Source organism: Ambystoma mexicanum, chromosome 10 (assembly GCF_040938575.1).
Source record: "Ambystoma mexicanum isolate Mex_15411 chromosome 10, UKY_AmexF1_1, whole genome shotgun sequence".
In the NCBI taxonomy this organism is placed as follows: Eukaryota; Metazoa; Chordata; class Amphibia; order Caudata; family Ambystomatidae; genus Ambystoma; species Ambystoma mexicanum.
The window spans coordinates 1,503,447,568-1,503,462,586 of NC_090932.1; the positions used below are offsets into that span (position 1 = coordinate 1,503,447,568).

Sequence of the window (15,019 nt, forward strand, 5' to 3'; positions counted from 1 at the left end):
CATTGCAGTCACACAGACCATCTGCATGTATGCTGTTAATTGTGTACTTCAATCACAATGCAAAGTCCATTTGTGTGATATGAACAGGCCGCTCTTGAGGTGAACAGTAACATGACCCCATTCGTCCCCCCATACAGGTGATGCCGGCTATCCCCTGAAGAGGTGGCTCCTCACCCCTGTACGGAACCCACAGAACAGGCACGAGGAGGAATACAGTTGTGCACATACCCGTACCCGCAACGTGATTGAGCAGACCTTTGGCCTTTTGAAGACACGGTTTAGGTGCATTAGCAGGTCTGGTGGCGCTCTCCTGTATGGCCATGAGAAGGTGGCCAAGATCACCATGGCATGTGTCATGCTGCACAATATGTGTATCAGACGGAATGTGCCACTGCCCCCTGACGTTGAAATAGAAGCACCTGATGAGGATGATGATGGTGATGAGGACGGAGGTGAAGGGGATGCAGGTCATGCAAGAGGGGATGGCCAGGAGGGACGTGCTGTGAGACAGCATCTGATCAACCAAATATTCTGAGTAACATGGTTTCGTACTGTCACATGGATATGGTTAGTAATGCACTGGTGTCTGTTTGGAAGCGCACAATGGACCATGGCGTCAATAAAGTACACATACACAATGAAGAAGTCCAAGCCTGTGTTTTGTTCAAACACCAGTGTGTTAAGGAACGTAAAGAAGGAGATGTGCATGTCCCCAAACATCCCACCACCATTGCCCCCACCCCCCACAACAGTCCCATAACACCCTTCCCCCCACCCCCCACAACAGTCCCATAACACCCTTCCCCCCAACCCACACAACAGTTACACATGTGTCTTGCACAATGTTTCCCTCCAGCCATGCACGCGGAGGCTTCAGCATGCACTCCCTATTGGCCATTGCCAACACCAGCATTGGGAGGCTGACTAGAGGTGCGCCTGGTGGTGCGTGAGGAGCGGAGGAGGGGGCTTGTCTGCCTCGAACTGGTGGATGAGGATGTGGCAGACTGTCCTGGTGGGGGTGGTGGTGGGAATTGGCGGTCCAATGCGTCCGCTATCCGTGTGAGGACCTCCCTGACTCGGATTATCTCCCCACAAAGCCTGTCTGTACATGCCTCCATCCCCTGCCTGGAGTGCCTTGCTGTCTCCGTAATGTCTGCCCTGAGACGGGCAGCCTCCTCAACATGCTGCCCAACCAGCACAGTTATTTCTTGTTGCCGCTGGCTGATGCTGGCCAGGTCGAGGGCAGTGTTGGGTTCTGGTGGTGTGGCTGCTGTGGCCTGTGATGGTCCAGGTCAACAGATGAAGCCACCGGGGGGCTACTAAAAGCTCCCATGTTCTCATCCCCAGTGACATTGGACCCAGGTGTGTGCTGTGGTGATGGCCCAGGGGTCCCAGGGGGGGTTGGGGTGTGCATCTCCATGTGGAAGTCGGTGGGGTCCTCCACATCTGATAGTGGGGCAGTGGCTGCCACCTCTCCTGCAGAACTAGCTGGAGCTGAGGGTGGGTCCTCTGTGGCCAGGATCGGTGGTGGTGGGTTAACCTCCGGAGGTGGGCCAGTTGATGGTGGTGTGGCAACTTGTATCTTGGAAGTTGCGCTCCACCGATGTTTCGCACTCTGCATCGGGACCCTTCTGCCTTTGCCCCTTGATGTTGTGGGGGTGTCCTCTGTGTCCAAAGCCCTTTGTTTCTTATGCACAGGGGGTGCCTGTGATGCATTGCCAGCATCCTCACTGTCTGTATGTGAGCCTGTCGGGGACAAGAAGGGGGATGTCATTGGTTACGGTTCAATGTACTTAATGCAGTATACATCAATAATGCAGCTGTGGCCATTTTGACTACATTGTAAAGGATGCAGGTGATGTGTCAGTTCAGTGGCTCATCCATGCACGGTTGTGTGTGGCACTTGTCTCTGGTGATGTGTGCATGTGTGTGTGTTTGGGTCTGACACTGACATGGCCAGGGTGTGATGCATGTGTGGATGTTTGGCCATCCATGAGGTGATTCTGGGCTCACATTTGGGGGGACAATGTACATTCACATTGCATGCTTTCATGTGTACACTCACCTCCATCTGAAGTGGTTGCCACGCCATGCTCCATCGTGCCGCCTCCCTCTATGCATTCAACTCCTATGAGGTTGGCGCATGTCTCCTCTCATTCTTTAAGTTTTATGGGCGACCCAGATCCACCTGCTGTGGCAATTTGGTGGTTTTCGGCAAGGATGCTTCTCACCCGGAGTCTCAGGTCATCCCACCTTTTTCGGCACTCACGTACATTGCGGGTGGTGGTGCCCACAGCACTGATTTTTAATGCAACCTCAGCCCAGATTGCCTTTTTTTTCATGAGAGTCTCCCACCGCATGTCGCTGGCAAAGACCACGGCGGCATTGTCAGCTAGGGTCTGGGTCAGCATGATTAGCTCCTCTGAGGTAAATTTTTCTTTCCGCTGCTGGTCGGTGGTTTTTTTCAATGCCTTGGGCATGTTGAGGGTGTTCCTGATGATTTCCAACTGCAAGCTACTCCAAACAGGTCCAGGGGGCAGAGGAGGGCAATGGATTGTGTTTTTAAAGATGGCCGCCGTGCTCTTTCCCGTTCCTGTGCGATGACGCTATTTCCAGTTCTGCAATTTAACGGTCACCGCTAACAGCGGTGACCGCTATTTGCATGCAGCGTGGGGGCGGTGGTGCTATCTGCACTTTCGTCAAAGGCGGTAAGAGACTTTTTGGGGTCTTTAGCGGCATGGCGGTAGGGTCATTTCCGGCATGGCGCTATGCTCGTGTCCGCGTACTCGTAATGGTACGCTATCAGCGTCCTCTTGCGAGGGCGAACACGTTAAGAGCGCCATGCCGGTAATTTTAGATTTTTAGCGCACAACGTGTAATGAGGCCCATTGAGTTTCTGGGGAAAGGTGAGGAAACAGAGAATGCCTCTGAGGGGGTGCAGCTGAAAGTGGGCCTTCTTGACAAGAGTTGTAGAGGGGGCGTAGATTAGAAGTAGAGTAGAAGTAGGAGGTTTGAGAAAGAGACTATTGCAAAAGTCCTGTGTATCGTACAGATGGGATCTGAAGAGTCACTTGACATCACATATATAAGAAGGTCTTTCATTTTGTATTTTTAGCCTCTCTTTGGTGCTCCGGCTCTAGTTGCTTAACATTTTGGACACTAATTGATTTTGCCTCACCTCTTCACTCCATTATTCAAATTCTTTAATTCAGCCATGGGCAACCCCAGATTCCAAAATTGTATACATGCACCATCGTTATTGTGCCATTTCTTCTTGACCAGACTTGAGCGAACCTTGGCCAAATGAAAAATGTGAGGTCAAAGTGGGAGTGGCAGAGGCCGATGACTTTACAAACCCTCCTCTCATCATAAGCATCCTCGCCGGCATCACAAATAGCAGTGACGTAGTGAAAATATGCCTTAGGCAGGCAACACATTCAAACATCGTAATACTTTCAGGTGTTCCGATTTGTCATTTTGATTGGTCACTTTGAATTCCGAACATCTGCCGATTTGTGCGACAACAGAGGTTTTCACCGGTGCTTGCGATTCCAAGTGGCCAATCGGTCTTCAAATTGATGGCTTTGAATTTCTCCTAAATCCAACCAGTATCGCTTCTGAACCTGGGATTCGGAAAGATACAAAGTTCAAATGGTTCCATGATCCGCCCAGCTCTGGTCCAAAGATGGCTTCCTTGAACTTGGCAGTCGTGCCCTACGGAAAGGGGTGATTCCTCCCCATTGTTTAGTGTCCTGCGTGTCAAGGTGCAGTCTCCTGCAAAAGTTGGAAACCTTTGTTGGAGTTCCTTGCCATATTGCCGGTGAGTCCCAGCTGACATCAAGTTTAAATCCCTTCATCAAGACCTGGATGCATCATAAATGTACTTCCACCAACCATGAGTGGTGGGTGGAAAACCTAACATGTAGCACTGAAACTAGCACAACCATCTACATATGCATGGCAGCACAACTGCTAGATGTTCATGAGGTTATCTATCATTTAGTGTAGACAGTGCCCACGAAACGAGTTTGGACACTTTCTGCCTCTATATTAGTTGCATGGTTCGAACTCAGAAACATAGCTTCTCCCAGTCCGCCAGAACAGCAGTGAGCCGTTCGATTGGTCACTTGGTTATATGGGCCAGTGCAAGGGTTTATTCGGCCTCAGGCCACGTACCATTCTGGCATTGCTCAACTGGAGCCACAATTTTTGCTCTTATTGTTGTAATAGAAAATGGAGCAGATACTTTCGCTCCAGCTCAAATTATAGAAAGATGTTTATATCTGAACAACAATCATGCAAAGGCCTAAGGAACCCACTGTAAAATACCCAAGAAGCACAAATTACTATGGGCCTCATTACAAGTTCGGTGGTAACCCTGCAGGTGCTAAATGCGGGTCGTCGCCGGACTTGTAATATTTACTGGCGCCTGACTTGCCAGTAACACCAGGGTATTACAACCCCGGCGTTCCGGGAAGTCAGGCGCCGGTAAAGTGTAAATCCCCATTCCCATTTGAGTCCTACAGGACTCACTCGGAATGGGGACCCTGGAAGCACCGGCACCGTTAATAACGGTGCCGGTGCTCCCGTAACAGGTCTGGCGGGCGGTAGGGCACCGGCCCGCAGAGTCGTACTGTGCCAGTCCAGTAACAATGGTGCTGGTAGACTTACCGGCACCATTGTTACTGGACCGGCACAGTCGTAATGAGGCCCTATAAATTCTTTTACTTGTATAAATGTTTGCAAAATAGAAGACTTGATTCATCAATAGACTGTTAGAAAATGAGACAAGCTGATTTTCACTATTTTATCTACTTTTGTACTGCGAAGTACAGCCAACTGAGGTCATAGTTGCCCTCTTCAGAAATGTTGTGCTGTTTGGGCAACCTATGAGATGTAATGTGATTTAAGCATCATCACCTGCCTGTCATAAGGGGCTCCATAAAGGATCAACACATTGTTTTTCTGATTTGGATTCACTTTTGTTGTAAGTAACCTCCTTGGTCTCATCTTTTGCATTGGAAAAAGCAGAGCGGATTCCATATTTCTCCGCTTCCTACCACCACGCCCTCTGAGGGGTTAATTCCGCAATGCGAATGTTGGGAATCCGGTAAGAGAATGCAGCGAGTTAAGAGTGCGCTCTTTAAGAGCCCTCAAGTCAAAGGTTGAGATCCCGGCAAGGACAACTCAGCCCTTCACCGCCTTGAGGGCGACAAATTGAGTACCACTGAGTTGGGCATAGCTCATTACCCACTGAGCTAAGCCTTCTTTGTCCGCATCATCAGAAACCCCGCCCCTCAAGAGGAGGGGTCTTAAGTGGGTTATAACCGGGTCAATGAAAGCAAAACATTGCCTGACATTATATGATCTGTTGTCAAAGTGAGAGTTTCTCAGGTCAGTTTCAGTAAAGTGAAACTGACTGATAAGTGCGGGAGCGGGCGAGGCATACACAGATTTTCTAAGTAATTCAGGACTTAACTATACGCTCTTAGGACTTAAGCAGTTCAATTGCAAGGAAACAGGGATGCAATCTGAGAGGGTAGTACTGTTCATCACCCATTAAGACCATTTTAGGAGCTCAGCGGAATGTCAGAGGGAAAGCGCCGCTAGGAGCTTAGCAAGAGATGGCTTAGAGAGAGAGATGGGGTATGAGGCATATAGTGGCCAGTGGCACAGAGGTGGGCACGGGGTAGGTGAAGTCAGCGAAGGGTGTACATAATGGGTGAAAGGATCACAGAGTGGATAGAGGTGGCACAGTGCGGGTGAAGGCGCGGAACAATTGAAAGGGGCCCAGATTGAAGAGGTCCACAGGGGCAAAGACTAAGTATGGTGGCTGGGTGAGGTGGCCCAAAAGTGTGCGAAGGGATCACAGAATGTGTGATAGGGCCACACCGTGATTGGGTGGGCTAGGGGCACAGCAGTGAGGGGAGAGTGGGTGAGGCGGGAAGGGTGGGTTTTTAGACGTACAACTTATGGCGAAAGGGCAATAAAGGAGCTGGAGCTGAGGGATGGCGGTGATGGCACAGCGTGGGCGATGAGGAACTGAGTGGTTGAGAGAGACAACATGGGTGAAGGCAGACAGGATTAGGGTGAATAAGGGTATTGACATTGGACGTGGTGGCGACATGAAGTGGATGAGGGGTTGCAAGGTGGGCAAATGCTCTCAGTCCAGGCTGCTTCAGAAAGCACACTTTCCCACTAAAGGTCCATGGTGGAGTATCTCCCAAACCACCTAAACATTACCATTAACCCCTTAACTGCTGGGCTATTATGCATGTCTGTGCAAATAGGATGAGCATACTCCACCTCAGCACCTATTAAATGTGATCATGTTGATAACAACATTACTGGAAAAAGGTTCTCCAAATGGAGTGTCGGGCGGTGGCGGTCTGGTGCTCCGTTTACGTTTCACGTGAAGTTGGCTACTTGACGATGCTGTTTTTTGCACCTGGTATTAAACCCTCAGCAGGTGGGCTGCATATTTCTTTTTTTAAACAATTAAAAAAAATTGGATGGCAGAGGTTCACAAGGCACGCACAAGGGCCAAAAGAATACATGGAAGTTATAACATGGAGCAACACATTAGTCAGAAACAACAATCTCAGCATTTACAGCAAAGCATCACATGAGATGAGAAGGGAGGGTGTAGAGCTTCATGATGTAGGATTAGATCCCGGTAAGGCAGGGGACTATCCAGACTCGGGAGTACCATCGCTTTGTCTGTTGAGATAAGCGTTGAATTCAGTCCCGATGTTCTTGGGGCGAGAGTGGACGGGAAGTGTAGTCAGGTATTCCTCCTCACAGTTTCGTGACCAAGTGAGCAGGCGCAGCCATTTTTGAAAGGCCGGAGGGGAGGAGCTTTTCCAGCACTGGAGAACACACTTTTTGGCAATCATACAGCTTACGTTTAGAAATTTAGCCAGGTGTCTAGTTTGAACAGTTTTCCAAATCCCAAACAGAACTGCCAGGGGATCAGGGTCAACCACAGTTTCAGTTATTGCGGTGAGTGTTTTCAAAATGTTTTTCCAGAAGTCGGACAGCCCATGACAGGTCCAGAACATATGTAGGTGATCTCCTTCTTCTGCACCAGAGCGAGGGCATACGTGCACCGTAGTGCGGGTAAACCTTGAGGTCCTGTGTGGAGTGTAATAGAGCCTGTTTAGAAGTTTGTACTGTATAGCGCGATGGCGGAAATTGAGGGAGACTTTTTGGGTATGTAGGCACATTTCCCCCCAGGCCTCGTCAGATATTTCTAGGCCCAGTTCATTCGCTCATTCACCGCGCGCCCTGAGAGGTGGGGCCATAGAAGTGTCCTGTAGGATCTTGTATAGTGAGGAGACGACGCCGCGGGCACCGCCAGAGTTAGCAATGTATGCGATCGCCGGGTTATCCTGGGGGCTCATCTGGAAATGAGGGCCATCTAGTGCGGAACGCAGCCCGGAGTCTATAGCATTGGAGGGTCTCTGAGGCGGAACTGGTGTGCCCTTGTCTCCATGTCTGGGGATCAATGAACCTGCCTTCGGGGTAGAAGTCAGATTGCGCCTGATATCCCAGCGCCTCACAATGACGGGCCAACGCTGTGTCATGTGTGGGTTCCAGGCCAGGGAAGGCCCACACAGGGAGCCATTTATAGTATGGGAAGGGCTCGGATGTTGGACCTAGTACGCTTGTCCAGGCGTGAATAGTCGCCTTGATTGGGTCAATAGGAGAGTCAGGTGCATAGTGACGGTGCAGTATAAGAGACATGATGTTGGTACCAGCGGCTGCAAGTCGCTCTAACTTGACGTGCGGTCGTGCTGGAGAACCAGGGTACCAGTGAGTAGCGTGTTGGGCTTGGGCCGCAGTCCAGTAAAGTGTCAGATCCGGGGCTGTGAATCCCCCTTGTTTGTATGGGAGCACCATGTCCGTCCACTTCTTGCACACTGCACCAGAATGCCATAAGAACTGTGCACAAAGTGTGTGTAGTTTGGTGAAGTATTCCCTCCCCGGCCATATAGGTATGTTGCTGAAAGTGTAAAGGAGCTTGGGGAGCAGAATCATTTTAATGAGGGAGAGCCGGCCGGCCATGGATAGCGGGAGAGGACGCCACTGTGATAACTTAGCCTCAACTATTTGTGCCACTGCAGCATAATTACCAGCAAATAGGGCGGATTTGGTTAGGGATATCTGCACTCCCAGATATTTTATACCATCCGGGGACCAACGCAGGGGGTACTCGGTGGTGGGTTGTTGAGTAGAATTAGTAAGCGGGAAGATTTCGGACTTTGAATAGTTGATTGTGAATCCGGAGAATGTGCCGATGCGGGTGATATCTCTCAATATGGGGTCGAGGTGAGTTGTTGGCTCGCTGATGTATAACAAGATGTCGTCCGTGTATAGAGATATGATTTCGGGGTCATCTTTCAGCCTTATACCCTTGCGGGCGTGGCGCGCATGGACATAGTCCGCCATCGGCTCTATTGCCAATGTAAAAAGAATCGGGGAGAAGGGACATCCCTGTCGGGTACCCCTGGAGAGTGTGAACAGGTCCGATGTCAGTGAATTAGCTCTTACTCGCAGCACAGAAGAGGTGTATAGTAGTTTGATGAACCCAATCATGTTTGGGCCATTGCCCATTGTCTCAAGCACCAGCCACATGTAGCTCCAAGAGACCATGTCAAAGGCCTTCTGGGTGTCCGAGGTGACTGCAACAGTCTGGACGTCCTGATCTATGCAGGACATAACATTGAACAATCTCCTAATATTGTGGTAGGTGGACCTGCCAGGGACGAAGCCTGCCTGATCCTCGTGGACCAGATATGGCATAATGGGCAGAAAGCGGTTCGCTATGATCTTTGCAAAGATTTTGGTGTCGAGATTCATGCGGGAGAGAGGCCTGTAAGACCCACATTCGTCCTCAGGTTTACCAGGCTTGAGCAGGACTGTAATGACAGCTTCACGCATGGAGGGGGGGAAGGATAGAGACCCGGAGTGCCTCGTCCCAGACATCGAGCAGTTTGGGGGCCAGTATGGCAACGTGCTCCTGATAAAATTCGGTGGTGAGTCCATCCGGGCCCGGCGCCTTACCTTTGGGCAAGTTCGAGATGGATGTTACCACTTCATCTAGCGTAATTGGAGAGTCAAGCTGGTCCCGAGTGGAAGGGGAGATCTCAGTAGTGGGGATCTGGTCAAGCAACTCGCGTATGAGTTGTTCAGTGTGTTCAGTAGGTTGGGAGTAGAGGGACCTGTAGAACTCAGCAAATATATCTAGAATATGTTGGTCCGCCCACTGCACGTTGCCAGATCGGTCTTTGATAGAGGTGATCAGGGTCCGGCTAGATTCCCTTCCCACCAGTATCGCCAGTGTTTTACCCGGTCTGTCTCCCTTGCCGTATTTCCTGGCAGCCTGTGGACGGCTGAAGTACTGAACTTCGTTGGCAGCCAGCGTATTGTATGTCTGAAGTTCGTCGCTAATTTGGCCAAGTATAGCAGGGTCAGCACATGTAGGGAATTGCAGCTCGAATTGCTTCAGTTTGGCTTCGGAACAGTCAAGGGCAGCCCTGATTGCTTTGAGAACCCCCACCTCCCGTGAGATAGCCATGCCCCCGATATATCGTTTGAAGGCCTCGCACCTAACCGCGGCTGATGTACCCTGTGGGGAGTTGTGCTCAAAGAAGGATTCGATGTCTGCCAGGATTTCGGCCTTGAACACTATATCCCTGAAGGCCTCAGACTTGAAGCGCCAGGTGCTAAATGTTGGAGTGGGCATACCTAGCTTCACAGATAGTGTAATTGAGGCATGGTCTGAGAATGTGCGGGGTAGAATCCAGGACCCCGCCACCCTGCCCATGGTTTCATTAGACACAAGGAACAGGTCTATCCTGGATGAACTATCATGCACGGATGAATAGTAAGTGTACTCCCGACGCTGGGGGTTCAATGCCCTCCAGACATCGCACATGTTAAGTGTCCGCAAGTGGCCACGCAGCCTGTGTGCAGCACTAGACAGGGCACGAGTAGCAGTGCCCGTTCTGTCCAGAACAGTGTCCAGGATGAGATTCAGGTCACCCCCCCCCATAGAGTCTGGATTCCCACGTACCCCAGCAGTATGGCAGTTACAGCGTCAAAGAACTCAGGGGAGTCCACGTTAGGGCAGTAGGTATTAACAAGTAGGTATTCCTTATTGACTAGTGTGCAGTGCAGTATGACATAGCGTCCTTCAGGGTCTACATAGCTTTTATGGAGTATAAATTTAATTGACTTATGAATCATTGTGAGGACACCCCTGGATTGGGAGGAATAGGAAGTGAAGACTCTGGCCGGGCCCCACGCTGGGTCCATGGTGCTCGGAATGTGGCCATTGGAATGGGTTTCCTGTACAAATAGCACCTTACAATTGTGCCTGTTAGCAAAAGCCATTATCTTACGAGCCTTGGTGTGATTACTTAGCCCCTGAACATTCCAGGACATTATAACGGCAGACATTTCAATAACAGATATCTAGATCCATAGTGCACCTGTCAGTGGACATCCCAGGTCCAGCAATGGTGTGAGCTCCCAGGTTTTGAGTCAAAAGTGTGCTCTCGCCCATCAAGTGCGCGCGCCGCGAAACCTCGAATGCCTTTTTTCTGTAACACCCCATTAACCCGCCCACCACCCTCACCACCAACCCAAGATCAGCAGTGTAACCATCTCCCACCCTTAACTGTACGCAGCTGAGCCGTCCCCAACTTGGCCCAGTCTGCACAGAAGCCCAACTGGGGCTAACCCACAACAAAAGTGAATACAAGAACATTGCAAACGCAGTGGGGTGCGCCGTTGCCGTGCACTGGCACGCTTGGAGCCAATCGACTCCATTACAAAACGAACAGTGTAGGCGGTCATATAATACATGCCCCTGCTGTTCAAAGGGAGAACAGGGATCTGTATATGGACCATAATGGTCCTGCTGTCCAGCGGGTAGATTTAGCAGTTATTCGATGCCCATCTCAGCAGCAGCGGATGAGAGTCAGAGGACCACCAACAGAACCTTAGTGGTTTACATCTTGAGCAATCAGAGGTTATAAGAGTAAACAGATAGGTGGACCAGTGGTGCATTAGCTCCCAGATGTATATACATGTGTGGAATGCCAGGTGGAATGTGGACAGTGGAGTAGTGCACAAGGGGAGTACAAGAGCGTGATGGACCATGGATACGAATAGTAATCAGTGAGAATCAAACAGCAAATAAACTTTAACGATTAGACTTAACATTTAGGTGGTTCAGGACAAGCATAGAATTCAGTTATTGCCCATGAGGTCGACAGCAGGAGGTTGTAGGGGTATGTGCGCTTCTATAAATTTCACAGCCTTGGACGGGACCGTAAAAAAGTACAGTTTGTTGTTGAACGTGAACTTCAAGCGTGCAGGGAATAGTATGGCATAGGGGATGTTCCTCTCTTTGAGGAGCTTCTTCACTCCGAGAAATTGGCGGCGTTCCTGCTGCACTCCAGTGGAGAAGTCAGGGAAAATTCTGATCACCTCCAAGTCCAATCTCAGCTCTCCCCTCTCTCGTGCAAGCCGGAGAATGAGATTCGATCTTTTAATTGGGCCTCGGAAAGTCTCCAGGTTTGGGCAGCGGCGATAACGCTCTGTGGGCCCTTTCAATGGTGAAGAAGGGGGACATGTCGGGGTTGCCCAACAGGTCTTTCAAGAGGTCCTCCACCGCCAGTTCGAGTCGGCTCTTCAGAGCATTCTCAGGGACACCGATAATGCGTACATTATTTCTACGTGATCCGGATTCGAGATCATCACATTTGGCCCTGACCGCCTTCATGTCCGTGACCAGAGTGGACACGGTGCCCTGGAGTGTGGCTATAATGTCCTTGTTGGTCCCAATTCTGTTTTCAGCCTCTGTAATTCTCGATCCTTGCTGGTCTAGTTTGGCTCTAAGTGATCCCACGTTGGCATTGATGTCATCTAGCTTCTCGTGGAAGGCAGCGAAGTTTATAGCCATTGACTCCATCATAATCGTAAGATCCATGGCAGGTGTTTCGGCAGGAGCCATGTAATCAACTTGATCGCCTGATGTGTGCGCCGAGTCGTACCTCGGGGTGGCCTTGGCGAATTTATCCATGGCCCCGGTTCTATTGGCGGACTTGGATCTGTTGGGCATCATGAAGGATGTCACTCTAGTGCACAGCGCTCAGAGTAGGGTCTCGAACACATGTTTTACCCCAATAAGTTGCGTGGTGAAAAGTGGGTGCCCCCCCTGAACTCCTCTGTCGAGGAAAAACAGCCCGGTGCAGCAGACCATCGATCCGCGGTGGCATAGACAGACTCCAGGCGGGGGCAGCAGGGCCACAGGCATGAGGTAGACGAGAGTATGGCGCTGGGATGGTGCCGTCCAGCTGAGTGCGGCCAGATCACGGGCAGGCCACAGGTTCTCCGCGGTGAACAGGGCGGAAAGCAAGAGTACGTAATCCAATTTATTTATTTATTTATTTATTTATTCATTCACATTTGTTGAGCGCGCAGCAGACCGGAGGCATCGTGGCGTTTGTTACAGTGATTCTTAGACTTAGTTACATACAGATTGGTGCCCGTGGTTACAGTGGTCATACATTGTACTATAATGACATACATGTTTTGATCATCTGGATCAGAAATGGGTTGTGCAGGGAGCCGCAGCCTAAAACCCTGTCTGGTGTGACGAGGGGAGTGCGTCCCAGAGTAGCGCCGGTGCCAAGATGCAGAAATGGAAGTTGAGTGCAGTGGCAGGAGGAGGGCGTTGTGGTCAGGCTCCCCCAGGTCAGGGCAGCACCCCTGTTAGATGACCAACCGAGGAGCAGACACAAGCGAGCAGAGGCTTATTCCCTTGGAGCCAGGGGCCTGTGGCGGTAATGCCAGAGGAGGAGGGATGGGCCAACTGGGATGGAGCCGAATAGTAGTGCTTATATGTATGGCTACAGCAAGCAGAGTCAGTGAGCCCGGGGGTGTCGCTGGGTTAACAGTCACAGGGATCAGTCCCCGCAAAGGAGCAGCCGGCGGCCGCCAGGGCGGAGGGGGCCGCAGAGACAAGTATACAGTGCTCCCCTCAGCTCCTCACCTGTGTTGCGGCCGGCCGCCGGGTCCTCGGGAGATCTTCAGGGCCCCGGGGCGCCGACCGCAGGAGACAGACGGCACGCCCTGCCCCTCCGATGAGGCCGCTCCGCCGGGTGGCCAGATGGTGCGCCGCACAGGCAGCGGCGGGGCAAAGCGGGCGCAGGACAGCTAGGACCCCTGACGGTCCCAGGCGTCTCTGGGTGCAGCCCGGGTGTAGCTCCGCCGAGAGGTCCAGTAGCAGTATGGAGGTCAGCGCAGGCTCGATAGCACGCAGCCCAGGTAGCAGTCGCCGGCAGTGCGTGGGCGACCCGGCCTGGCGTCCCCAGCCGGAGCACGGGCCACACGCAGCACCTGCAAGCAGGTCTCGAGGAGGCCAGGCACGGCGGACACAGCAGGGGAAACAGACCGGCAGATAGTTCGGGCCCCGACAGAGGGCCGGCACCGGCAGGGGCGGAGTGCACGCCGGACCTCGGCGTAGCTCGGCAGCCTCGAGGGAGCGCCACGCAGCAGTGTGAGCTGCGCGGGCCGTTTGACAGCTCCCGAGGTCCGATTTTCGCCCAGATTTCGTTGGCAGGACGCCCCAACAGTCAGCAAGGCAGGGGGGCAGAAATACAGGCACTTAGGAGAAGCTGACCGCAGATGTCATCGGATATATAGCGGCAGTGGCCGGAGCTCTAGAGCTAGGCAGCCTTCTTGACGGCTGCTCAACAGCGCCCCCGGGCTACATATTTCTGAGTGACATTTCCTTTGGACAGATGGTGCCCTGATGAAGGATCTGCTTGGATCCAAAATGCATTGGGCATCATCCCCTGCCTTCAGATTCTACAAGAAGCAGATGTCCCCCCATTAAAGGTTGTGTTGAATTTTATGATTGTATTATTGATTGTTTCTTTGAAACATAGAGGTAACTTGTCTAAAATGGTTATTGTGATAGTCACTCTCGGGAGCACCCAGTTTCTAGAAGGTATTTTCTAGGGTGCTATTTTAGGTTCAAGTGAACTGTTTACCAATAATTCTCAAACATTCCCTGGGGAGAAAGTGGAAGTGATCCTCGTATGTAATTTTCACCACAGCCCACCGCACCTAGTTTTATTTTTTATTTTTAACCCTCACTGTCCCCCCCCTTAATGCCCAATTGACACCCAAAATATGTACTTATTATAGCGGCATTTACATGTGGGAAACTTCCGACGTTAGTTGCTATATTACAATAGGATATATTGATTTGTTTTGGGTGTGTTTGTGTGTGCGCGCGCACATGCCGTGTGTGTCGCTTCTTAGTTTTCATGTTAGTGTTCTGTGTGTGCCAGTCAGCCAGAGCCTAACATCTTGGGTGTGGGCTGCTCAGCCCTCTGGCTCTGTGTCTTTCTATTTACCTTCCGCCACCTGCCCACTTACCATTTGTAATGACGTGTCTGGTGTTAAACTGGATTTCTAAACTTTGGCCTGGTGGACAGATGTTTAGAAGGACACCCTAGTTAAGTGCACAGGGAAACTCTGGGAGCTGTAGACAAACCAATCAGAGTAGCACAGAGACTGGTCAGGGCTAAGTCTCAGGAGAAAGTGAGTGGGGGCCAGGGGTCCACAATGTGTCTGCACATTGAGCAATCAAGGATTACACTTAGGCAGATACGCTATAAAAATACTATATTTTTGGCCATAGAACACCCTTCGAAAATGACTAATACCAGATAATATTATCACACAACCCTAAAAGCAAAATACATATATACAATCACAGTGCGTTAGTGTAAAATAATCAGTTCACCCCCATGTGTGAAAGGAAAGGTAAGTAATTAAACACCAGCAGTCCACAGGAATAACAACTCTAACTTGAAAAGTCCAACCCTAATTTGTATGGGTCTTGTGCCTAAAGTTCACAGTTTCCAATAGTATTAGGGAGTGGGAAACAATTAGGAGGAGGGCCCTGTAGATGTGAACAAGGTTCCAGAAGACA

At 50.9% G+C, this 15,019-nt stretch overlaps 1 protein-coding gene across 11 annotated transcripts in view; it reads right to left on the minus strand.

The window, feature by feature from the left end:
- PITPNM2 (phosphatidylinositol transfer protein membrane associated 2) overlaps nucleotides 1–15,019 on the minus strand; it is a 1,944,277-nt gene that overhangs the window by 1,099,486 nt on the left and 829,772 nt on the right. The window lies entirely within an intron of this gene.